We start from the raw sequence: 25730 nt of genomic DNA on the forward strand, positions 1-25730 counted from the left end.
ATATAAAGGCCCGAGGTTTCACCCAAAATTTGGAGGATGCGCAGCAACCGCGGCCCAAGCGATCTAAGTCAATGAGAAAGAACAACACATCGCCAGCGTAGAGCGCTATCTTGTCCGTAAGGCCCACTGATCATTGGAATCCCTTGAACTGGGCATCTATGCGCACCCACGTCGCGAGTGGCTCCATAGCGAGCGCGAACAGGTAGGGAGACAGGGGACAGCCCTGTCGCGTCCCCCGACTAACCGCAAAGGGGCTCGAGATCGCCCCCCCGACGCGTACCGAGGCAGTGAGGCCCGTGTATAGGAGCCGCACATAAGCCAAAAAAGCGCGGGCCTAGGTTAAGGCGCTGCAGTAGGGCAAACAAATAGGCCCAGCTCAGAGAGTCAAAAGCGCGGTCCATATCAGCAAGGGATAACGCCGCCGGCTCCCCCAGGGTCCTCCATGCAGAGACGACAACATGAGCGCGCCGAATATTATGGCGGGTGGCCCTCTGAGGCATAAAGCCCGCCTGATCCGGGTGCACTAGCTCTGTGATGTGAGGCTTAAGGCGATTGGCTAGGACTTTGGCGAGGACCTTGGCTTCGGTGTTTAACAAGGATATTGGGCGATAGGACGCATGGCTCACCAGGGGCCGGCCCGGCTTCAAAAAGACCACCACTTCTGCATGACGCCAATCCGCCGGGAGCACTCCCCCCTTACGCGCCTCCTCTATCACCGGCCGGAGCCGTGGGCCCAACTGAACGAAAAATCGCCGAAAAAACTCGCAGGGGAAACCGTTTGGTCCCGGCGCCTTAGCGGGGTTCAACTCACCCAGATCCGTACCTATCTTGTCATCGGTCAGTGGTCTATCCAGCAGATCCCGTACTTCATCAGACACCGCCCGTGGGGGGAGGTCGTCGATAAAACGCTGGACCATATCAGCCGGCAAGCTCTCCCGCGGCGCGTATAGCTCCTTGTAGTAGAGAGCAAAGCTCTCCGCAATCGCCGGGGGTTCGAGTACCCGCTGTCCACTATCCGAGGCAGAGGCTGGGCATATAGTGTGCCCTGACATAGGCGGTGTAACATTTTACACGATTTGTCTCCCCACTGGTACACCCGACTACGAGTGGCCAACCGAGCCTGGCACGCCTCATCCATCAGCACTGCAGTATATTGCTGCTGGGCCAGGAGCGGTCATCGCCTGCCAGGGCCCCCGTCCGCCTCCAGACAACAGCGCTCTAAGCCCTCCAGCTCCGCCTCACGTCGCACAAAGTCTTTCCGCCGTTCCCTGCGGGCAGCCGCGCACCAAAAAATATCTACACCATGCATAGTGGGCTTAAGGGCCTCCCAGATGCTAGTCTGAGAGTCAACGGAGCCCACATTGGACTCTATATATCGATCCGATTCCAGGGCCACGTGAGACCTATAGTGTTCTTGCGTCAGGTGCCATCCCGACAAACGCCATCTAAATGGCTGCCTGGCCAAACCCCAATAAAATGAGGAGGGAGCTACCCTTTTGTCAGGAAAAGGATTGGGTCAACAATCCCGCATTAAAAGTGAGAGCAACTGGTGAGTGGTCAGACAAGGCCCTCGGTAGGATGTCTACCGACATGATTCTAGAGGTCAGACCCCGTGGAACAAATATATAATACGTATATTCCCTCCCCGCGCCATGCATGTATCGCCATGTGTCCGTCTAGTCCAGTCCTGTCGCCAGGGCGTGCAATTTAGTGGCAGAACCTCCCACGTCCCCACTCCCAGCAGCCGCCCCACTACGCCACCTATCACTACTCAAATCCATCACATCGTTCCAATCCCCGCCCACTACGGAGAGGGTATCGGGCATGTCGCCCCAGAGGGACATAAGCTTCTCAACCAGGGGCCACTGTAAAGGAGGCGGGCATAGACACTACCCAGGCTCACCATGTCACCCCCTATCCTACCCTGCACAAAGACATACCTACCCTGTGTGTCTGTCCAGAGTCGCCCATGTATGTAGGAAATCCTGCGGTGAATCAGGATGGCCACACCCCTCGAGCCCCTAGTGAAGCCCGAATGGTATACCTGTGTGTACCCAAACCGTTGGAGGCACAGTATCTTTGTTCCCAGCAAATGTGTCTCCTGGAGGAGTAGAACATCCGCCCCCCCCCTCTTAGTGTGCTGGAGAACAGCTCCCCTCTTCACCTTGTCTAGCAACCCACGCACATTCCAGCTCACTATACGCAAGGAACCAAGGCCTACCCGTCCCTCCCTACCCCGTGCAGACATAAGACCAAAACATTACATAAATTACCAACATCCTGATGACCCAGCGTATACCGTATGCATCCAACAAACAACAACATAGCTAGCGCAAGCAACCCCCTCAACCCAACCCCCAACCCCCTTGCCCCTCACCCCCCACCCTGCACCTCCCAAACATGGAAGCACCTATCGCGGCCAGGCCACGGCCCGGTCCCCAATGGGGGACCCTGGACCGCCCCTTCCAATGGATTCCCAAGTGGCATCCCATAAAAACAGGACCCCCACTCCCCCAACCCCCCTTCAACTAGGGCGGGCAAGCAGCCCACGATACCTGAGCACCTGAGCGTCCACAGTGTTCACCAGCAATGTCCCGGGTGAAAGTTCGAACGTTCAAGTCCACTCTTGCCGCTGTCGATCTGGCGCCGGACTCCCCTGGCGCCGCGCACAGCTCGACCCGGAGCCCCGGCCAGAGTGCGATTTCCTGCGACGGCGCTGCTGACTTCTGAGGCCCCCCCGGGGGATGTATGACGTTACAACGCATGCTATTACAACGCATGCCTTTACAAAGCAAGTTTTACAACGCAAGTTGTTGCGTTGGGGGGCGCTGGATAGTGAATAGTTTAATTTACTATTCCAACTCCAGTCCCCGTGGATAGTAGGGAAGGTGTTGGAAACTATTCCCTATCCTAGAGCGCCCCCCAGCGCAAGACGTTGTAAAAGTTGCGTTGTAATGGTTGCATCGTAAAGGTACCTCGTTGTAAAAGTTGCGTTGTAAAGGATGTTCTCCCCCCCGGGCCACTTCACTCGATGATGAATCTGATTCCCCCCCTGAGGCCGTGGTGACGCAGAGTTTCACTGTTTCATCGGTCCACTGGAAGACCATCTCGGGGGAATCGAAGAACAGTGTGCGGGACTGGAGGATGACATGCAGCCTGGCCGGGTACAGCAAGGCATACTGGATATTGAGACCACAAAGACGGGCCTTGGCAGCGAGGAAGGATTGACGCTGCTGCTGCACTAAGCGCGTGTAGTCGGGGAAAATGAGGATGGTGGCATTCTCGTGCATGAGAGGTTCCTTCACCCTCGCCTGCTGCAAGATAGTGTCTCGGTCTGCGTAATTCAGGAATCTAGCTATAATGGGCCGTGGACACGCTCCGGCAGGGGGCTTCTGCATAAGAGCCCGGTGGGCCCACTCCACCACAAAGCAGCGGGATAGAGCGTCCGAGGGAAGCCAGCTTTCCAGCCACTGGGCCAAAAAGCGCTCCGCATTATTGCCCTCGCATCCCTCCGGAAATCCCACAAAACGCAGGTTGTTCGGCCGAGCGCGCCCTTCCACGTCTTCAACCCTCATGGCGAGGCCCTTCTGCGTCTTTTCCATGGTGGCCACCTTCTTATTGAGCACGGACACATCGTCTTCAACCTCGGAAACGCGCGTCTCCGCACCTTCTCAACCGCATTCCTCAGGTCTTGACGGAGCAGCATCACATCGGAGCCGACGGCCCCAATCTTGGCATCTAGCACATCTCTCGATTGTGTGATGGCCGCCAACAGCGCCGCGTTGTCTGGCGCAGAGGTCTGCGACCCTCCACTGCTGCCCGCCGCCTGGCCCACCTCTGTAAACTTGTCCAGAGTCCCCTGCTTGGTATGGCCAACCCGAGTCATCATGGCCGTAGAGAATGTGGTATGCACCTGGACCCCACACACCAACACCAACGATCACCGGCCAACCAGGGGGCAGGTGAGCCAATGGGGTGGGCCCCAGACTAGGACTTCTCCCCCACAGCAAATGTCTCACTCACGTGGCTGGAGCCAGCTGCCCCACGACCTCCACTGCGGTGCAGCCAACCCTCCACTGCGCTATGGAAATGGCCGCCGTCCCCTCCAGCAGTACTTCGGCACCATCCGCACCCCACCGGCACTCCGGCACTACCTCCGATCCGTCAGTACAGGGGCACACAGCCTCGCCATATAGGAACAGCAGCGCCGCTCCCCACGCTCAACCAGGCCTGATGGGTGCGCCACCCGGGTCAGAGCCAGCAGCTCGAGGCATCAAAATGGCGGCCGTCTCTCCGGGGCCGGCCAGCAGCCCGCGTCTGTATTCTCTCGGCGCCTCCTGGCTCACACAAAGCCTCACTGTCACTGCCGCCTCTCAGGGGGGCACCGCCGTCAGTCTCGCACCCCTCCGGTCCGGGATTGTACAAATGGAGCGCTCCGCCCGAGCCGGCAACTAGGTCTCACCCGCAGGACCGGGGTCCACAGCGCCGGCCAGACCAATAAAGTGAGGCCCCGGCTCCAGAGTCGCGGGAGAGTACAGGTCGCCCGTTCTTCCCTGCGGCGCTTCGTAATGCTCCGGGAGCCCCCGCCAGTCTCCGGGGACAGCAATCAGTGGCGGCAGGTCTCAACACCCCGGGTAGCAAGCTGAAAGCGCTCAGGGCAGAATATGGTACCAGGATAAGAATCGGGCTGGCCGGAGCGAGTTTAACACACAGCCGCCATCGCTGCCGGCCAAGCCACGCCCCCTCCTTTATTTATTTTTTTATCTGTTGACATGCAATGTCGTGTTTGCTCAATAATTCTGAAGGATTTGTTGGCAGGTGATGTATATGATCTCCCATAACACATCACACTGTTACAACTATAATGGTCACACACACTTGTCACAGAGCTACAACCACGTAGTCATTGTAGGGTTGTGGTAGAGGGCCCTAGGCCCGCATGTTAGGAGCAGTAAATGACCTGACACAGACACCAGATGAGGGTAGTGGGAATGGCCCCAAGCACGTGCGCTCGGCCCCTTTTATTGCCAGCGTCATGTGACACCATGACGTCTGTGGTGGGTGGGTGTAAAGTGTAATACAGACACTTGAACACTAGAACGTGTCCATGCTAGGACACTACATCCCTCCCATTTTTTAATTGCAAAGACCCACATTCAGAAATCAACCTGTGGGGAAAATAACATGTATCAGGATGCAGTAAAGTGTTCAGCTTCCGCATTGTCTTTCAATCCGCCGCTGCTTGGAATCACAGATGGTGTTCAACCTGTTGCGGGTAACATCAGTTCACAGTGGCACCGGTTTGTGGTGCTCGATGGAAACAGTCTGTTGATGACTCTGCGACCAAATTGTCCTCACAGTCCTTCTTTTGCTCACTTCCATGGCGACGGGTGCAGTTAGAGTTCTTGTGGTTCGCCGGGGAATGATGCACGATTTCCGGCCTTGGCCTTAGCTTTATTTGTAGTCTAGGTCCTACTTGGCAAAAGGCAGATCCATTGCAAGGCATCCCTCTCACTAGGATGACCCCTCTCGTCGGTGTTCCCCTGCCACGGGATATCCTTGAGGTCCTCTTCTCGGATTCGCGCTGGGCTGGATGTGTCCACATCAGTTGTTCCTGCGCCGCCGTCAGTGGGGGTATGGAAGAGACGATGTGTCTCACCTCAGATTCCGCAGCCTGGTCCCAAGGTAGCTGTTGGTTTCTGTCTTTGCTTGCGATGTCTTCGCCCTCCCCGGACCTTTCGGATGGGCGTCGGAGGACCGTCTCTCGTCGCGGGGACTGCGTCCCGGAGGCCTCTGCCCCTGGGTCACCACGGCTGGCATGTGTCCAGTGTCCGTGTGACCCCAAAGGTGGATGTCACCAACGGTCTCGCTTGCTCCTCTCCGCAGATCCTGGGTGTGCGGAAACATCGTCTGTCAGCTGGTCTTCTTTGCCACTGGTGTTCTTCCGGCCTCGTGTTCCTCGCACCGTTGTCCTGGCGCTTGTCACCTTACTTCTCTTCGGGAGTGAGCGGTCTTCGTCTTCCTGCACTCCTCTCTGTCTTTCCTTAGTTGTTTCCCTGTGAGGACGTTGCCTCGCACTGACTTCTCCTTTTACTCTTAATTGTGGCAACGGGCCACATGGATATGCTTCCTTCTTTTTCACGGTGGCAAACGTGCCACTCAGATCTCTCCTTTTCATCCTTCCTTTTCACGGTGGCAAACGTGCCACTCAGATCTCTCCTTTTCATCCTTCCTTTTCACGGTGGCAAACGTGCCACTCAGATCTCTCCTTTTCTTCCTTCTTTTTCACGGTGGCAACAGTGCCACTCAGATCTCTCCTTTTCTTCCTTCTGCATCGCGACATCACTTGGACCAAACTTGTGTCTTCTCTTCTGACCTGGGTCCTCCATGCAGTGCGCGCACCCTGCATGTGTACCCCTGGTCTTGTCCTCGTCGGGGACACTTTCTCCTTCTTCCTCAGCAGCCAGAGTTGGTGTCGCGAACCTTCTTTTCTTGATGCTTTCTTTTCTTGATGGTTGTAGGTGACGTTCGGGGGTCCATGTTTGTAGACCTGTTCATGGTTGAACGTCCTGGACCGGTTGGTGGTCCACTTCTGCCGATGCCTGGCAGGTTGCTTTCGGTCGTCCTGTCGGACTTTGCGCTACAACAGTTCCTGGGGGACCCGTTGTGGGTCAGTACTTGATGGGCGATCATTCTGGGGATCGGCTCCTGGGAGGCGCCATGGATCTGTCGCGGGTCGGCACTTGATGGGCGATCGTTCGCGAAGATTGTTCTGCGCGATGGCGCTGCATGCATTCTTCTTTCTGCTGGCGGTGGCTGTGCGTCGCCACGTGGCGCGTTGTTTGCGCACTTACTGTTCAGGGTTCTGGGACGCCTGTGGCGTGACGTTGGGTACTTGCTGCTTTGGCTGTCGTCGGGTACTTGATGCTTTGGACCGTTGACGGGAGTAGTTGATGATGCGGTGAGCGCCTGTGGCCACAAGGCGTCGCTGCTCTCTCCGTCCTTTGATCGCGGCAGTCGTTTCCCTGGACGTTCTTTTAGTGCTTGGCAGCCGTTTCCTCCAGACGTCAGTGCTTGGATGCTTTGTGAGGCATTGGTGCCTTTTTCCCACGTCACGTTGGAAGTGGCAGTCGCCGACTCCTTGCTGGTGTGTGTGGGTGTCGCTGGCGCTGTTGCGCAGTTACTTGCTGAGTGAGAGGTTGGATGCTTTCTTGCTGCGGGAGTTTAGACGCTCTCGCTGTCACTTGCGCTGTGGAGAACTTACTTGCTGCGTGAGTTTTCTTGCGTTGTGCAATGCTTGTTTTAGTCTTTGTGGAGGCAGGTGCACTTTTGCAGTTGGCCACTGGGTGGCAGTGTTGCTGGATTCTGGTAACAGCTTGTCTTGTCTTCCCCTGATGTGCACTCTATTGTCACAGTGCACAGGGGGCTGGAGCTGCTGCTGCTGTGAGCTGGTGAGTCTCTTGGGTTTGCATCTCTGTTTGCTCACAGGGTGGGGGCACATAGGAGTGCCTGTGCATGCAAGTAAGGCACTGTTATTTTGGATCATGGGGTCAATGCTCACATGCTTGCTGTGTGTGCCGGCACTTTCATTTGTGGAACCTGGTGTGCAGGAGAGTATGTGTGTGAGAGGTGAGGTGCTGCTCCGTGGCTGTGCACAGGGTAAAAGTCTTTAAAGTTTTTTTTTTCTGCGTGGCACAGCTTATGGTTGGCGGCGCTGGCCGCTCACAGGCACTTCATTTTCCTATGGAGCCCACGAGGTGGAGGCTCATCTGATCTTCGGCGGTGCTGGCCGCATGCAGGCGCCTCACTGTCCCGCCGGGGAGATCGAGGTGGTGAGGCATGCCCCTGTTGCTGGCGCCCACTCTGCCTTCACTGCTCTGAGCCCTCCCAGCCCGCGGCAGGCTTCCTCTGTCCCCGCGCGGGCAGGGGGGTTGGTGGGCGATGCGTGGTCGTGCGGGGGCGTGTTCTGTACGGAGCGGGTGAGAGCACCGAGAGGCGGTGCTGGTGGCGGTTTCTTTTCTTTTGCGGCGCTGGGGCCGTGCGGGGCGGCACCCGCGGTAGGCTCTGGTCACTCTTCCTGGAGCGGGGGCGCCTGAGGCAGACCGCGGGTAGGCTCCGTCGGCTCCGCCTTTATGTAATGTTTATGAGGCTCCACTCTTCGGTCTCCCGCCGCAGCAGCTCCACATTGCACAAGCTGCGCGGCGGAGACCTGCCTTGATTGTCGCAGGCCGCGGGTGGGCTCCGCTGGCTCTGCAGTGACTGTACTCGCTGGGGTGCTACCGGCAGGTCGCGGGTGGGCTCCGCTGGCGCTGCTGAGTCTATCTTCGGTGGGGATGCCACCGGCAGGCCGCGGGTGGGCTCCGCTTGGTCTTGATCACGTCGCGAGGGGGGTCGGGAGGCGGTTAGCTACTCCGCTCCCTCCCCCTCGTTGTTGACGGGTGTTGCGGGTCCGGCCGCGCTGTATTCCCACGCGGTCTTCAGTCACTGTGCCCCTGCCGCTTCCAAGCACACACGCGGCGGGGGCGGGGGACGACTCGGGCAGGCCGCGGGTAGGCTCCGCTGGTCCTGCTTATTTATGGCACAGTTCGGGGCGGGCACTTCGCCCGTGGGGCTCACCTTCGGCCGGCGGGCCAGATGCTCCGTCGCGGTCGCGGCGGGTGGGCTCCGCCCGGCCCGGGTACCTCTCCGGTGGGGGTCGTAAGCCTCGCGGCCGTCGCAGGTGGGCTCTGGGCGGTCCGCAGCTGCTTGGTGCACTCGGTGGTGGCGGTCGACGCGGGTGGGCTCCGGTCGGCTTGCTGAGGGGCTCCCGGTCACTGCGGGGCTCCGACGTGCCCACCGGTCTTCTCGGCGCGTCGCGCCTCGCCACAGGGGATGCCCTCTAGATGGGCAGCTCTCTTCCCCTTTTCCTTTTTGAGTAGCCGAGGGTAGTAGCACGCACGGGCTGCACTACCGGCCTCGTCGCCATTGTAGGGTTGTGGTAGAGGGCCCTAGGCCCGCATGTTAGGAGCAGTAAATGACCTGACACAGACACCAGATGAGGGTAGTGGGAATGGCCCCAAGCACGTGCGCTCGGCCCCTTTTATTGCCAGCGTCATGTGACACCATGACGTCTGTGGTGGGTGGGTGTAAAGTGTAATACAGACACTTGAACACTAGAACGTGTCCATGCTAGGACACTACAGTCATGACACTTACTATCCACAACACTATCCTAGCAGCTGTCAACTTCGCCTTGAGTGAATGGACCAAACTGTCATGACAGCCCGCTTGCCGGTGGATGTTGGCAAGCAGGGGCAGTACTTAGGGCCAATAAAGAGGGCGGTCTGTGAAAGGAGCGCGCTTCACGTTCCATCAGTGATTCCTGCTGAGCCTTCCAGTACTCCGTTGTTCCCCGTCGTTACTTGCAATCTTGTCAGAATTCGCTCCTGGTCACAGAGACGTCTCTGGCATGTTCATCCACGACAGGAGGATTATTTCCCTTCCGGTTCGCAATCTTTCTCCCGGAGCAGTTATGGTGTTGGCGTTCCCTTTGCCAGCAGCTTCTCTCCCCTACAGCCTCACCTGGTCAGCGCTTCCACTGCAGATTTGGTATTAATTTGTAAAAAAAGATAGTTTATTTAAAGAATCCTAGCCTACAGTATTATGGTAGGATGGAGAAATTTGTGATTTATGTTTTTTTACTTATCTGATTTCCTTCCTTCCATGCACAGTGTATCTTGAGCCTTTCCATTTTTTTCCCTATCTTCTCTTATGCTGTGAATAAGAGAATGGTAAATTGTTAATAATTATTATAGCCTATCCTATTCAGACCCAACACCTTTTTTGTGTAGCATTTCTCTTTTATTTTAACCTGTCTGGGAAAATATGTTTTGGGGGGTTATCCTAGTAGATCAGAATAGATATTATTTTTGTGTTCAGTGGATGCTTATGGTGGTATTCATTAAGGTTAGTTCTGTTCACGCTTTTTCTTGATTGAATGCCTGGTTCTGCAGTCCTAATGTAAATGCATAGTATTTTTATTTTCTTGTAGAAATAACAGTCCTAACTATTCCTACACGTCCATATCTTCAATTGAGTCGGAGCGGGAGGTCCATCAGGTGTATCCCTCCTAAATTGGTGGGTCAGGGAAGTTGGGATTCGGCATCTGTTCGTCTACCTCGTCTCTGCAGAAACACCAGGTGAGCTCCACAAAAATAGAAATGTAGACATTGCATCAAATATAGAGCAACTACACACACTTCCATATCTTAACTAAGCACTATGACATTCCAGTGTCATGGCACATTTCATACACCATTACACACATATGTACACGTTTTCAGACCATGGAATGCAGTAGTCACCTCGCAGGGATGATCTGACAGGAGATGAAAGGTCAGAAATGTCTTACATCATATGTCAACATCATGCCCGATGCTTGTGATGTAAGAACAGCTGGCCATCACAAGCCCCCATGCACCATGACGCAAGAGTGCAAACATTGACACTAGGAAGCCGAAGGTGTGCCAGTGCTAGGAAAGGACATGAATACACTGCAAAAAGTTAAATATGACACATTCCTGCCCAGTCACTTTCACGCAGCAAGGTGACTTGCTGAGCTGCGCAGCATAAAGATGTGATACGTGTGTCCCTTGGTACATGCATACTAGCCTTGCCAAACAGACATACCTAATACCTTGTGCAGTGTGGATAATGATCTGTATTGTGAATCTGTAATACGGCTGATATAGCCACACATTATGCAGTGTTTGTGTCACGTGAGTGAGTGAAAACAGCAATATGTGATTGATCCAATTACATTTACAAACCCAAACCTTCTTTAGTGTTGGATATTGCTAAATAGTAGCCCCCATTTGGACAAAGGGCTGGTTTGCGTTACTTAGCATCAAGAGTGATAGCTCTCTGTAATGCAACACAGAAGTTATGCCAGGTGTGCTGCTTTGTGAAACAGTTTGATACATCTGCCACCTTGAGTCACTCTGTTTTGCCATGTGTGTCACAAGGCATCTACACATTTCAAATACATTTTGATATTGATATGCACCTTAACATTTACATTACTACATGCAGATGGTACATAAATATATACCTACAGGGCCTCCGATCTCCAATATCACCAGGTCCAGCATATCAGCTTCCTGGGCCACGACGTCCGCCCAATGATGCTTAAATTGGGAGACGGAGTGCTCCTCATAGGATAACTTACCCATGTACCAACGCACCCGCTCCCATCAATCCTTCTGATCTTGGGCTTTGTACCCCTTGCTCACCCTTCTCCCTGCAGCCAGCACCAGTGTCAGGAAGTAGTTTACCATCCAGATGAGACAGCCAATCTCTCTCTGGTTAGAGTTCTTCCCTCTCCCCTTGCCAGACATGGCCACAATGGCACAAACCCTACCTATCCTTACTCCACAAAAAAAAAATATATCCCCTACTTGTACCTAATTAACTAATACTCCAAAAAAGACAAACACCCAACAATACAATTACCACAACAACACTTAGGCACAAAGGCTACACAAAATATGAATAACAGGGACAGAGCAGACACAGAGAACCCAAGAAGCAGCCACAAGCTCCCCAAAACTCTCACAGTACTCCTCAAACAAACAGTACCAACCAACAGACACTAGCAGAAAGTGAAAGTAGCATTTACACTTCCTACTTTCTAGTATGCAGCCACACCCATTGCATCATTTTCTAGGTGTGGCAGGCAGGTTCTTGACATGACATGTGCGTTGATTTTTCTAATGCATTGCTACACAAATGTACATTGCATGATACACTGCGCAGTTGCACTTATGCAGAAACACTGAGGGCCATGCAATGGCCAGGAAGCATAGGTTATAACCCACACAACACAGGCGATGCATCAGTTCTGACCTGAGCAACAGAGGCGATGTACCAGTTCCGACCTGCACAATAGAGGCGATACTCCAGTTCGAAGAAGGTGCCTGGCTTCTGTAGGGGTAAACCCTTAGGCCCACTTTCAAAGGTCTACGACTAGAGTGACACCACTTGGCAGGGCAGACTGACAGATGGCAGAGTCCAGGTGCAGAACCCGGGTGGTTGGAAGTCTATATGTCCCTGAGACTTCAGAAGAGGATGCCAGCCAGCTAGCCATTGGAGTCATTCTGGCGTCAAAGGATGCATGTGCAGTCCTCCTCACCCAAGCAGAGGAATAGCAGCCAGCAGAGCAGCACAGCAAGGTAGAACTCCGAGGCTGATTTATTCCACAAGTTTCATATGAGTAACCAGGGTACCCACCTGGATGTCAGCCACAGTTATATGTGCAAAAAGGATTTATCCTAGGCCCTCTGCCCCAACTTTTAGATTCCCTTTGCATCCCAATCTCTCTCTACCTGAGATGCATCCAGGCCCCTTCCTTGTGATCTATAACTGAATATTAAAACACTTAGGAAGGCACAGAGACTGCCTGGCTCTCCCATCCTCCAGTGTATGTCCCACCCAGCTTGCAGATTTGCTCAACTATCAATCTCGGACCGGTGGTATTCCTCTACTCCTCGTGTTTTGTCCAGGCAGTCATGACATTACCGAAAAAAGGAACCCAAGGTCCTCCATGTTATGTAGCAGTGAACAAACTTCTGCACTCAGTGTACAGTCACAGTACATTCGGTGCCCAGTACTGTAATCCACATGCATCATGCTACCACCAGCATACTAACATGCAGCACACACACCCAGTATGCGCAAACTTTCCAATAATACAGTCCCTTTGTACTGTACTAGAGTGTATCAAAGTGGCAATATTATGTGGTATGGCTGGGAGGCCTTACTATGTAATATTTACACAGTACCCAAAAGTGAACCTCAGATTCGCACTAGTAATTCTTCTCTCAGTCCTGGTAGGTTGGTAAAGAGCAGACAGTTTTACTTAGGAGAACATGTGTTAAGCAATTTACAGTACCAAAATGAACAATAAGCAATTGAAATGACTCAAAAGAAATCTGACACCAACTATAAAAATAGACAAGTCATATAACAAGAGTTATCAATTTTAAAGTGTTCAACTTTACTATTGTGGTCAATAGGGAAAATCTCAGGTGAGACTTGGTCACTTGCGGGAGTGAGTTCAACGGAACCCACTTGGAGTTAAGGTCTTGCTTGTCCACAGACCAAGCCTTGCTCAGGGAGCCTGGGTGCAGAGGCGACTTGGCTGTCCTTGATGCTGCACGTGAGCCGCGGAAGCTGTCAAAAACAGTACTTGACAAAATGGTAATTGTAGGTTGAGTTCAGAGGAGCCCCACTGAGGAAAAGCTTGGAGGGGCCATGGAATCACCAGGTAGAACGGCTCTACTTAGCTCGGGCATCTCGGGTGTAGAGGTGTGCCTGGCTGTCGATGGTGCTGAACGGGACTACGAGTGCTGACTTTTCTAGGCATGCCAACGAGGCCGTCTTTGGGATTCGATAACTTGACAACCACACCACCTGGAGTGGAGGGAGGTGAAGCAAATGATTCCCTCTGCATGGGGTGTCAAGTGAAGCAGTTAGTAGTCAGGTAGACCACCAACAATCCTTGGTACTGGCAAAGGTCACCACTGGGTCCATCTTCTTCCAGAGGTCCTGGAAACACTGTAGAGGGCTGAGACTCAATGAGGTTCAGGACCACGCTTCCCAGAAGGCACGTGGCTGGTTACTTTTGGGCTGGTCCACGAAGGAGCCTGGTGGTTGGGTCTTCTTTAGATCATGGAAGTGCGGTTGGTGCCCGCTGACTTCGGGTGAGAGGGTACTAGTTCTTCTAGCCCAAGGAAGTCCTGTTGAAGTCTTTAGGTTGCAAAGGTGTTCACCTTCCTTTTGCAACTAGTCTTTGGTCCTGGACAAGACATTGTCCAGCGGGTGCTGGGGGCTGCCACAGGTGAAGTACTTCGCACCTCTTCTTTGTGAAGTCCTTTCTTGTGCTGACATGTGTCTCTTCTTTGTCCATGTTCTTCAGAGCAGATCTGGAGTACTGGTGTCAGGGATACCACTTAAATCTTGTATTTAGGGGCTTTTTAGGGGTGTGAGGGTCAGTTACCAATGGGCTACTGATCCTGCAGCTAATTTGCCCCTAAGGTGACCACAACCGGGGGATGTATGTCACCAAATTACTCATAACCCACTATTCTGAGGACCTTTTAAGATGGCACAAGCCATCCTCAGCTCTACAAGACCAGCTAGCCCACCCTAGGGGTGTGGTTAGCCTTTGGGGATTGTAAGCCTTCTTAATACCTAATTTCCCATCTGCTCGCAACTACGAGTGACTGGGGGTAGTGGGTGCCTTTGCCTCTACTGGGAGACAAGTCACTTACATATCAGAGGTGGTGTGGCCATTCACAAACCTTCATAATATACAATCAGGCCAAGGAATGCCCTGAGCAGGGGTCTGGGAGGCTCTCAGTCCAGAATAGTCTGGATCTTGGGTTGCAGGGGTCTAACTTGGCCTCCACCAACAAGGTGGGTCATGTACACAACAGAACTCTGCCCAATACGGCACTACTGGCCTTGATTGCGAGGCCTGCGTGTTGCAGGGCCTGCAAAATGTCTCTCAGGTGGACCAGGTGATCCTCCTAGGGGGAGCTAAAGACAGCAATGTCATCCAGATGTGCTACACTAAAGTCATCCAGACCTGACAGAGTTCGATTCACCAACCTTTGAAAAGTGGCAGGTGCATTCTTTAATCCAAAAGGCGTCACTTTAAATTGAAAGTGTCCCTCTGGAATGGAGAATACGGATCTCTCCTTGGCTCCCTGGGTCAACCCAATTTAGCAGTACTTTAATACCAAATCAAAGGTACTGAGAAATGTGGCTGCCCCTGTGTAGAAAGATTTCCGATCCTCGTCGCCAGTGTAGAAAGATACCAAGAAGCAGGATGAAGTTTGTTCCAGGATTTATTAGTACAGGCGTCTAGTCACTAGTCCAGTAGCAATCTCAATGCCCGCATCATTCCAACCTCCCACCAACCTCCCATTTCAAATGATGCATTCCTCAGCATGTCAACTAACCAACACGAGATAGACACGAGGCACAGTCTCGTGCTATCTCGTGCTATACAACACGCTCATAAGCTATTGGTATGGGGTGAGGATCAGTCTTGGTTACTGCATTCAACCCTCTCAACACAAAATCTCATCTCAAGTTTCCCATCTTTTGAGTGAGGTTTGGGGACCAGTACCACGGGGCTGGCCCAGAGACTATCAGATGGTTCAGTCACTCCTAGCTCTAGCGTCTTGCTTACTTCAGCTTTGATGCATGCTTTGACTTGGTCAGACAGTCGATAAATCTTTTGCTTGACAGGGTGGCTGTCTCCAGTGTCCACATCATGGGTAGATCAGGTTGTCTCTACATGGTCAAAGAGAAAAGCTGTCCAAACTGGCTGAGGACTTGCCTGCAGTCAGTCTGTTGCTGCACAGTGAGGGTTTCAGACAGGGCTACATCCTCCACTGTACTTTCTTCTGTGTTGGTTGATAACAGATCAGGGAAGGCTTCCCTTTCCTCCTCCTGCCCTACATCAGTGACCATCAGCATGGTCAAGTTAGCCCTGTCTTGGTGCGTCTTTACGCGATTCACATGGAGTACTCTTTGAGGATTCCTAGGCGTGCCTAATTCTACTAGGTAGATAACTTTTCCCTTTTTCTCCAAGATGGGGTAGGGCCCAGTCCACTTATCTTGGAGGGCACTGGTAGCCACAGGCTACAACATCCACACCAACTGATCTGGTTGTTACTCAACTATGGCTGACTCTTGGTCATGAAACTGGTGTAGGATGGATGCACAGCAATTTTTAGTCAAGGTTAGACTTGGTTTGAAAAGTGTTTTATGGTTGTTTTGTGGTGCACTGCAAGGAGGCGTCGAGGGCCCAACGACGTCAGACACAATATTTGAAAACGTGAGGCTAGAGAATCTCTGGTCTCATCCCTTCACTGGCACACACTTGGTTGTCATTCCTTGGGTCAAGAAAACGACTTTCATTCAATGTTCATTTAGTTCATTATTTATTTCTTGATTAAGTTCATCATTTTAAAGAATAAGTTCAGGTTTCTTCAAAAATCATTTTCAACAGTATAAATCAAGCACTGTCTTTTGAACGTGTCCAATGCATTTCGGGCATTAGCGACATGCCCTTCATCAGGGAATTGACACTAAAAACAATACTATGAACACACATTAATGTGAGTATTATCTATATGTTTAACCATAACCTGTTATACAATTGTAATACATAATGGTCATTTCATAATTATAAGTCAAAATAGGTGAATTAGGAGGTGAAAAAACATTCTACACTGTGTATGTGAGGGATAGTTCCGGGTGTTTACATGCAAAAGGGGGAAGGTGAAATGGGTCGGCGTGTCACTTACATGCCTGTTGACAAAGATTGTTGTGTAGTCTAAAAAAAGAAGGATGGTAAAATGTGGTTAGCAGCTGTTGGCTAGAGAGCTCCGTAGTGCTCAGTAGCGCATTTGGGGTTTGCTGGGGGGTAGAAACTGACCTGCGAATGATCGACAATGTGAGTAGGTCCGGTGCTGGTCTCCGTGGAACGCCGGCAAAAGTGTTTGTTTGCCGCGTTTGATAAATTCAAAAGAGGAGTGTCATGTGATTGGTCACGTGTGTGACAACATAGTGAAGAGACTGTGGATGTCGGCGGATAGCGCGTAAAGGGTCTGAGTGCTTATGCGGTCTACTGCAAAGTTCGAAATGGGTCTCAGAACTATGTAAATACGAGGCATGGAAGAGGGATAAAAAAATGGGCTGACCTGATGTATGAGGCATAAAAAAATTGTTAAGTAAAAATAGGTATTATGAATAAGGTCTGATGTAGGATCGAACTCGGGTCTCGGGGGTTGGAAAACACAGTGTTCTATCCAGGTAGCTAAAGGGGAGTGTGGCTGGAACATACTAAAAAACGGTGTCAAATGTTGATGGAAATGGGAACATACACAATGACAACAAGATAGGTGTTCAGAGCAATGATATCACAGATAACAAGAAAATTCAATTCTTTCGTTGAGACCCATTGGTTTCTGGGTCGATAATTTGTGAATCCAATAGTTCTCTCTCCTGAGAAGAAATTTGTTATTGTCTCTTCCTTCTATTTTCGACACAGTCTCAAGAACGATAAACTTGATTTGAGAGACATTGTGTTGAGATTCAACAAAGTGTGCTGATAAGGCTGACTTTAAATTTTTGAGTCGGATGTTGGACTTGTGTTCCGTAAGACGCACCTTAATTCGTCGTTCGGTTTTACCGATGTACATCTTCCCACAAGGGCACTTAATTCCATATATCAAATTACTAGTATCGCAAGTAGCGTTCACTTTTAGTTTGATAGGGTAGCCATGTCTCGGATGTTGGATGATGTTTCCTCTGATGATGTTATTGCAATTACCGCAATTTAGGCAAGGTTTAGTTCCATTATATGTAGTGCTTTCTTTGGATTTATGTTGCAAGATTTCACCTAAATTTTTAGCCCTAGTGAAGGCGAATATAGGTGGTTGGCTAAATGAGTTTCCAAAGTCTGGTTCAATATTGAGGATTGCCCAATGTTTCATTATGATCTGTTTGAATTTCTTGGTGGTTGTTGAGTATTTAGAGACCACTACTGTCCGTGACTGTTCATTCTTAGTAGTAGGTTTTAAAAGTTTGGTTCTATCCATATTTGCAATTCTGTTTCTGGTTTCTTCTACTAGGGGTTTTGGGTAACCTCTGTTGGTGAACTTCTTGGTCATTTCAGTTAGTCTTAGTTTGAGGGTAGTTGTGTCCGAAGTAATCCTTTTGACTCTTGCCATCTGAGAATATGGTAAGTTTCGTATCAGATTAGGTTCATGGAAGCTGGAGTGTAGTAACATGTTGTTCCTATCTGTAGGTTTGACGTAGAGATCGGTGTCGAATCCATGTGGGGTTACACTGATTTTCACATCAAGAAAGTTGACAGAAGTGTCTGAAATGTCCCAGGTTAATTGGATCCGTTGGTCAATGGCGTTGAATTTGTTGAGTTCCATTCTCAGTGTCTCTTCAGTGTCGGTCCAAATGATAAAAAAATCATCGATGTATCGCGTTATCATTCTGAGATGTTTAGTCCAGTTTATGTTTTTGAGGATGTGTTGTGTTTCGTACCATTGCATAAAAATGTTGGCATACACAGGTGCTGCCGAATTGCCCATAGCCATCCCGGTGAGTTGTTGGTACCATTCATCTTTGACTCTGAAGTAGCTATGGTACAACGTGAAGTACATAATTTCCATGAGGAACAGCTGCAGATCTTGGTCTAGGTCCGTATTCAGGAGTGCTGCTTCCATGGCTTCAATCCCCATGTCGTGGGGTATGCTTGTATATAGACTACAAACGTCCGCGGTGCATAAATATACCTTTTCTGTTGGGTTGAATGGTATCATTTGTAGTTTGAGTAAAAAGTCTGTTGTGTCCTTGGTGTATGTTTGCATTGATTGTACTGATGGTTGTAAGTATTTGTCAATAAGTTGCCCAATCGGTTGATGAAGACTTCCTCGTGTAGAGACAATTGGTCTCATGGGAGGGTTTCTGACATTCTTGTGGATTTTAGGTACCATTCCTAAAGTTGGACTTTTTGGGTTGGAGGTAGTGAGAAAGTTTTTAGTCCTCTCCGTGATGGTCCCCTGTTTATATGCTTGATCAATGACATTCCTTAGAGTAATGGAGTACTCCATGGTGGGGTTAGAGACTAGTTTGTTGTAGGTTGTCGTGTCACTGACATGTTCCGTGACTTTATTGTCGTACATAGTGGTGTTCATAATGACGATCGCCCCCCCCTTGTCCGCTTTGGTAAATGTAATTTGGTCGTTCGCTGCTAGTTTGTTCAATGTGTCTAGGTCCTTTTGTGTGATGTTTCTAGACTTAGGTTTGGTGTGTTTTATTTTGTTGAGGTCCTGTTTGACTAGGTTTTCAAATAGGTCCTATTTGAAAACCTAGTCAAACAGGACCTCAACAAAATAAAACACACCAAACCTAAGTCTAGAAACATCACACAAAAGCGGACGGGGGGGGGGGGGCGATCGTCATTATGAACACCACTATGTACGACAATAAAGTCACGGAACATGTCAGTGACACGACAACCTACAACAAACTAGTCTCTAACCCCACCATGGAGTACTCCATTACTCTAAGGAATATCATTGATCAAGCATATAAACAGGGGACCATCACGGAGAGGACTAAAAACTTTCTCACTACCTCCAACCCAAAAAGTCCAACTTTAACAATGGTACCTAAAATCCACAAGAATGTCAGAAACCCTCCCATGAGACCAATTGTCTCTACACGAGGAAGTCTTCATCAACCGATTGGGCAACTTATTGACAAATACTTACAACCATCAGTACAATCAATGCAAACATACACCAAGGACACAACAGACTTTTTACTCAAACTACAAATGATACCATTCAACCCAACAGAAAAGGTATATTTATGCACCGCGGACGTTTGTAGTCTATATACAAGCATACCCCACGACATGGGGATTGAAGCCATGGAAGCAGCGATCCTGAATACGGACCTAGACCAAGATCTGCAGCTGTTCCTCATGGAAATTATGTACTTCACGTTGTACCATAGCTACTTCAGAGTCAAAGATGAATGGTACCAACAACTCACCGGGATGGCTATGGGCAATTCGGCAGCACCTGTGTATGCCAACATTTTTATGCAATGGTACGAAACACAACACATCCTCAAAAACATAAACTGGACTAAACATCTCAGAATGATAACGCGATACATCGATGATTTTTTTATCATTTGGACCGACACTGAAGAGACACTGAGAATGGAACTCAACAAATTCAACGCCATTGACCAACGGATCCAATTAACCTGGGACATTTCAGACACTTCTGTCAACTTTCTTGATGTGAAAATCAGTGTAACCCCACATGGATTCGACACCGATCTCTACGTCAAACCTACAGATAGGAACAACATGTTACTACACTCCAGCTTCCATGAACCTAATCTGATACGAAACTTACCATATTCTCAGATGGCAAGAGTCAAAAGGATTACTTCGGACACAACTACCCTCAAACTAAGACTAACTGAAATGACCAAGAAGTTCACCAACAGAGGTTACCCAAAACCCCTAGTAGAAGAAACCAGAAACAGAATTGCAAATATGGATAGAACCAAACTTTTAAAACCTACTACTAAGAATGAACAGTCACGGACAGTAGTGGTCTCTAAATACTCAACAACCACCAAGAAATTCAAGCAGATCATAATGAAACATTGGGCAATCCTCAATATTGAACCAGACTTTGGAAACTCATTTAGCCAACCACCTATATTCGCCTTCACTAGGGCTAAAAATTTTGGTGAAATCTTGCAACATAAATCCAAAGAAAGCACTACATATAATGGAACTAAACCTTGCCTAAATTGCGGTAATTGCAATAACATCATCAGAGGAAACATCATCCAACATCCGAGACATGGCTACCCTATCAAACTAAAAGTGAACGCTACTTGCGATACTAGTAATTTGATATATGGAATTAAGTGCCCTTGTGGGAAGATGTACATCGGTAAAACCGAACGACGAATTAAGGTGCGTCTTACGGAACACAAGTCCAACATCCGACTCAAAAATTTAAAGTCAGCCTTATCAGCACACTTTGTTGAATCTCAACACAATGTCTCTCAAATCAAGTTTATCGTTCTTGAGACTGTGTCGAAAATAGAAGGAAGAGACAATAACAAATTTCTTCTCAGGAGAGAGAACTATTGGATTCACAAATTATCGACCCAGAAACCAATGGGTCTCAACGAAAGAATTGAATTTTCTTGTTATCTGTGATATCATTGCTCTGAACACCTATCTTGTTGTCATTGTGTATGTTCCCATTTCCATCAACATTTGACACCGTTTTTTAGTATGTTCCAGCCACACTCCCCTTTAGCTACCTGGATAGAACACTGTGTTTTCCAACCCCCGAGACCCGAGTTCGATCCTACATCAGACCTTATTCATAATACCTATTTTTACTTAACAATTTTTTTATGCCTCATACATCAGGTCAGCCCATTTTTTTATCCCTCTTCCATGCCTCGTATTTACATAGTTCTGAGACCCATTTCGAACTTTGCAGTAGACCGCATAAGCACTCAGACCCTTTACGCGCTATCCGCCGACATCCACAGTCTCTTCACTATGTTGTCACACACGTGACCAATCACATGACACTCCTCTTTTGAATTTATCAAACGCGGCAAACAAACACTTTTGCCGGCGTTCCACGGAGACAAGCACCGGACCTACTCACATTGTCGATCATTCGCAGGTCAGTTTCTACCCCCCAGCAAACCCCAAATGCGCTACTGAGCACTACGGAGCTCTCTAGCCAACAGCTGCTAACCACATTTTACCATCCTTCTTTTTTTAGACTACACAACAATCTTTGTCAACAGGCATGTAAGTGACACGCCGACCCGTTTCACCTTCCCCCTTTTGCATGTAAACACCCGGAACTATCCCTCACATACACAGTGTAGAATGTTTTTTCACCTCCTAATTCACCTATTTTGACTTATAATTATGAAATGACCATTATGTATTACAATTGTATAACAGGTTATGGTTAAACATATAGATAATACTCACATTAATGTGTGTTCATATTATTGTTTTTAGTGTCAATTCCCTGATGAAGGGCATATCGCTAATGCCCGAAATGCATTGGACACGTTCAAAAGACAGTGCTTGATTTATACTGTTGAAAATGATTTTTGAAGAAACCTGAACTTATTCTTTAAAATGATGAACTTAATCAAGAAATAAATAATGAACTAAATGAACATTGAATGAAAGTCGTTTTCTTGACCCAAGGAATGACAACCAAGTGTGTGCCAGTGAAGGGATGAGACCAGAGATTCTCTAGCCTCACGTTTTCAAATATTGTGACTCTTGGTCATACCAGTACTCAACAAGTTCCTGGCTGGCCTGCAGATTCTTGTTTGATATCTTCATGTACTCTGCCATACACAAAGGCAGTCCTTGTGCATAGTCCGCAATGTCTTTTTTGGGTTGTTTGAGAGGTTTCTCCCATCCTTCCCTCACTAAACTCAGAAGACCCCTTAAAGCGTGACCAGCCCCCTTCTGAGGTATACCCCTGGTGGCAAACAGGAGGCATGGCAGTAGGACATCCCAACTTCTTCTGAGCCTCTCCGGAAGTCCCATGACCATGCCCTCAATGACTTGTTGAATCGCTCCACCAAGCCATTAGTCTGGCGGTGATATGGGGTACTGAATTTGTAACACACTCCACATTTATCCCACACAGCTTTTAGTTATGCAGACATGATGTTTGTCCCTCTATTACAGACCACCTCTTTAGGAAACCCAACCCTGGTGAAGATTCCAAGGAGGGCCTTTGCCACAGCAGGAGCAGTTACAGTGCTGAGAGGAATTGCCTTTGGATACCCAGTGGCATAGCCCACTACCACTAGAATAATTCTGTTTTCAGATGCAGGAGGAGGGTCATGGGGACTAACCATGTTGATCCCAACCCTCTCAAAGGGAGTCCCAAATACTGGCAGTGGGACTAAGAAAGCCTTGGTTGTGTGCCTGTCTTGCCACTGGCTTGACAGGTTGCACAGGAGCGACAACACTTTTTTACTCTCTCAGACATCGGGGGCCATTAAAAATGGACAACCAACCTGTCCCATGTTTTAGTCTGTCCCAGATGTCCAGCAAGGGGAATATCATGGGCTAAAGTTAAGATGAACTCTCTGTATCATTGTGGGACCGCTACACTCCTGGATGCCCCTCGTTTGGGGTCCCTGCCCTCAGTATACTGGAGCATATTCCCCAATAAACCCTGTAGGTACTACTTGCATCTCCTTCTTCTTGCCTGACAGCCTGCTGTCTTAGGCCCTCAAGAGTAGGGCATCTATTTTGCTCCAGGCATGGGTCCTCTCTGGAAGGACCCACTGCATCAAGAAGCTTTGCCAGGTCAGGCCCAAGCTCCTCAGCTGCAGTTCCCTCCTTGGGCATCATGCCATCTACCTGGGGAGAACTCTCACCTTGATCTTGTGACCTCTTAGAAGCTGTGTTACCATTCTGCTTGCCCTTCCTCCTGTTTCTGATGTTTTGGGCCATAGTTTCCAGCTCCAATTATTCATGACTTCCCTGACATGCAACCTGTGCCCTGGTTGTCATACACCCCCCTCAGGGAGACCCAGCATCTCAACATGAGCCCTCTTCTCTACCCCAGAAGAGGTCTCCAGATAATTTCCTAACAGACACTCTACTGGTATGGTAGGAGACACAAATATCTTCTTCTAGTCAGTAACTCCTTCCAACTCTATGTTCACCAAAGCCATTGCAAGAAACTCAGTCTCATTATCAGCGTTAGTAATTTGGTGACTAACACCGGGTATCATTTGGTCTGGGGAAATCAATCTGACTGCCACCATGGTGACACTGGCACCTGTTTCCCTCAGAACCTTTACTTCAGTCCCATTGAAGTTAAGCCATTGTTTGTACTTCTCTAAGTTTGGAGGTAAACCTGCTAAAGGTTGAATATTCACCCCTCCCTGGAAATGTAAAGTTGCCTCAGTGTATTCTCTGGCCTCATCAGAGTACAATACACTTCTACTCCCACCCCAACCCAACACTAGCTAATCCCTTGGATTGTCCAAAGGTGGGGGACTTCTTGTAGCATACTGAATCACCCTTCTTGTGCCCTGGCTGATTATAGTCAAAGCGTGTCCCAGCCTTTATGGTATCCCAATTTCTACCTTGATACCCCATTCCTTTTTATCTTTATCAGTGCTCACTTCCTTCTCTTGTTGGAAGTCTGTGAACCCTTCTTGGGGTCACCGCACCTATGGTTTTTCTTTTGGACACCCTGGTACCGACCTATTTATCTGCCTTCCCTCCCAGCTCTCTGGGAGAGGACAACTCAAAATCTACTAGATGCTGCCCAAATAGCTGTGTGTAGTAGTTAAATGGTGCTCTTTCTTCAACAGATTATACAGCCCATCATAAGTGTACACCGTGTTGCCTTTAACCCAGCCCTTCCGTGCCTTGACTGAGGAGTCAACAAAGTTTATCCAAGTTTGTTTTTGGCTTTTTTGGGTCTCCCTAAATTTGACTTTGTACTCCTCCTGGGTGAGTCCAAACCCTTCTATGAGGGTTTCCTTCATTAAGGGCCAGAAGTCTATCTCTGCTCTTCACTGAGACAACTCCCAAAGTAGAGAGCCCCCCGTGTTGGCAACCAACTCTCCTCATTTTCCTAGTCTTCTCAAATGCTGCAAATCAATTATGCATGTGATCTCCATCACTGTCCTTGGAGACAACCTCTTTGGGAATCTTAGAGTCACAAGACTCATCTCTTAACCTATTTAAATTGCTGCCATCATCTTTGAGAACTAGGCCCAGCCTAGCCCTTCTTAACGCAAGACCTAGTCTCTTCTCTTTTAGTTCAAGCTTTCTATCCTCCAGGGAGATTTGGGCAAGCTTGTCCTCAAGAGTACCTCCCATCCTATCAGGAGGGGGGGACTAGAGTGACCCCTGTCACTACCCATTGGAGTAGGGGGTCTGGGAAAGGGTTTGAAATCATGTTCATTTCTACCTTCATCATTGTCCGTTTGCGCTAGGGGATCAATCTCATCCTCCTCAGGCTTACCGTCAGAGATGGGACTCTCTTTAACCTGCTCATTCTCATATGAGGTCCTCTCTCTTGGCTGTAGCTCTAAACCAAATGTCTCTAATCTTGCACAAAGTTCTAAGATCATTCATCTTGAGAGCTTGGATGATGAACAGATTGAGATTCTGAACCCTTTTCATTATTCAGTACCTTTATCTGAAAGTTTGATCTTATTAAAAAAATTACGCAAACGTTTAAAACCTAACTTTCTAAGGTACTTTTACTTTTTACATGTGCTATGGGAATGGGGATCTTACTTAGGGCCCTAGCAATTCTAATTCAACTCGTTTTTGAAAAACCTAACAAAAACTTTTCTTTGTCTAAAAGATAATTTGAGGGTTACTCACATGACGCAAAACACACTAGTAATCCATCTCTCAGTTCTGGTAGAGTGGCAAAGAGCAGACAGGCTTACTTAGAGGAACATGTGTAAAGCATTGACACCACTCAAGAGAAATCTGACATCAATTTATAAAAATAGTGGTTACTTTTATATAAATTTAGACACCAAAATAAAATCAATACAAGTTGTAGGACCTGAGTTATTCATTTTAAAGTGTTCAATAAATCTGTACTTTGCAGAGCTGTCAAACCTTACCATTGCGGTCAATGGGGAAAATCTCAGGTGACACTCGGTCGCTTGCAGGGTGAGTTCAGCTTAACCCACTTGAAGTTAAGGTCTTGTGTGTCCAGAGACCAATCCTCGACACTCAGAACAATTTTACTTTACGCAAAAAGTCGAGATGGAGAGTTGACTTGGTTGTCCCTGGGGCTGAATGGGAGTCGCAGGAGCTGTCAATAACAGTACTTGACATAACATAACTTGCAGGTTGATTTCTGAGGAGCTCCTCAGAGGAAATGCTTGGAGGGGCCCCTAGAGGGGGGCTCCTTTGAAGTTTTGCTTTGAAAGGCCCTGGCAGTGATGTCAGTGTGGGGTGGAGTGGAGACTCCCAGAGCACATGTGGCAAGTGATTCCTAGGTGACGCCATCTTGAAGTATCCCAGAAGGCTTTGCAGGAAGGTTGAAACAGTGGCAGCGAGGTAATAT

This window comes from Lissotriton helveticus, chromosome 1_1 (genome assembly GCF_964261635.1).
Source record: "Lissotriton helveticus chromosome 1_1, aLisHel1.1, whole genome shotgun sequence".
Taxonomy (NCBI): Eukaryota; Metazoa; Chordata; class Amphibia; order Caudata; family Salamandridae; genus Lissotriton; species Lissotriton helveticus.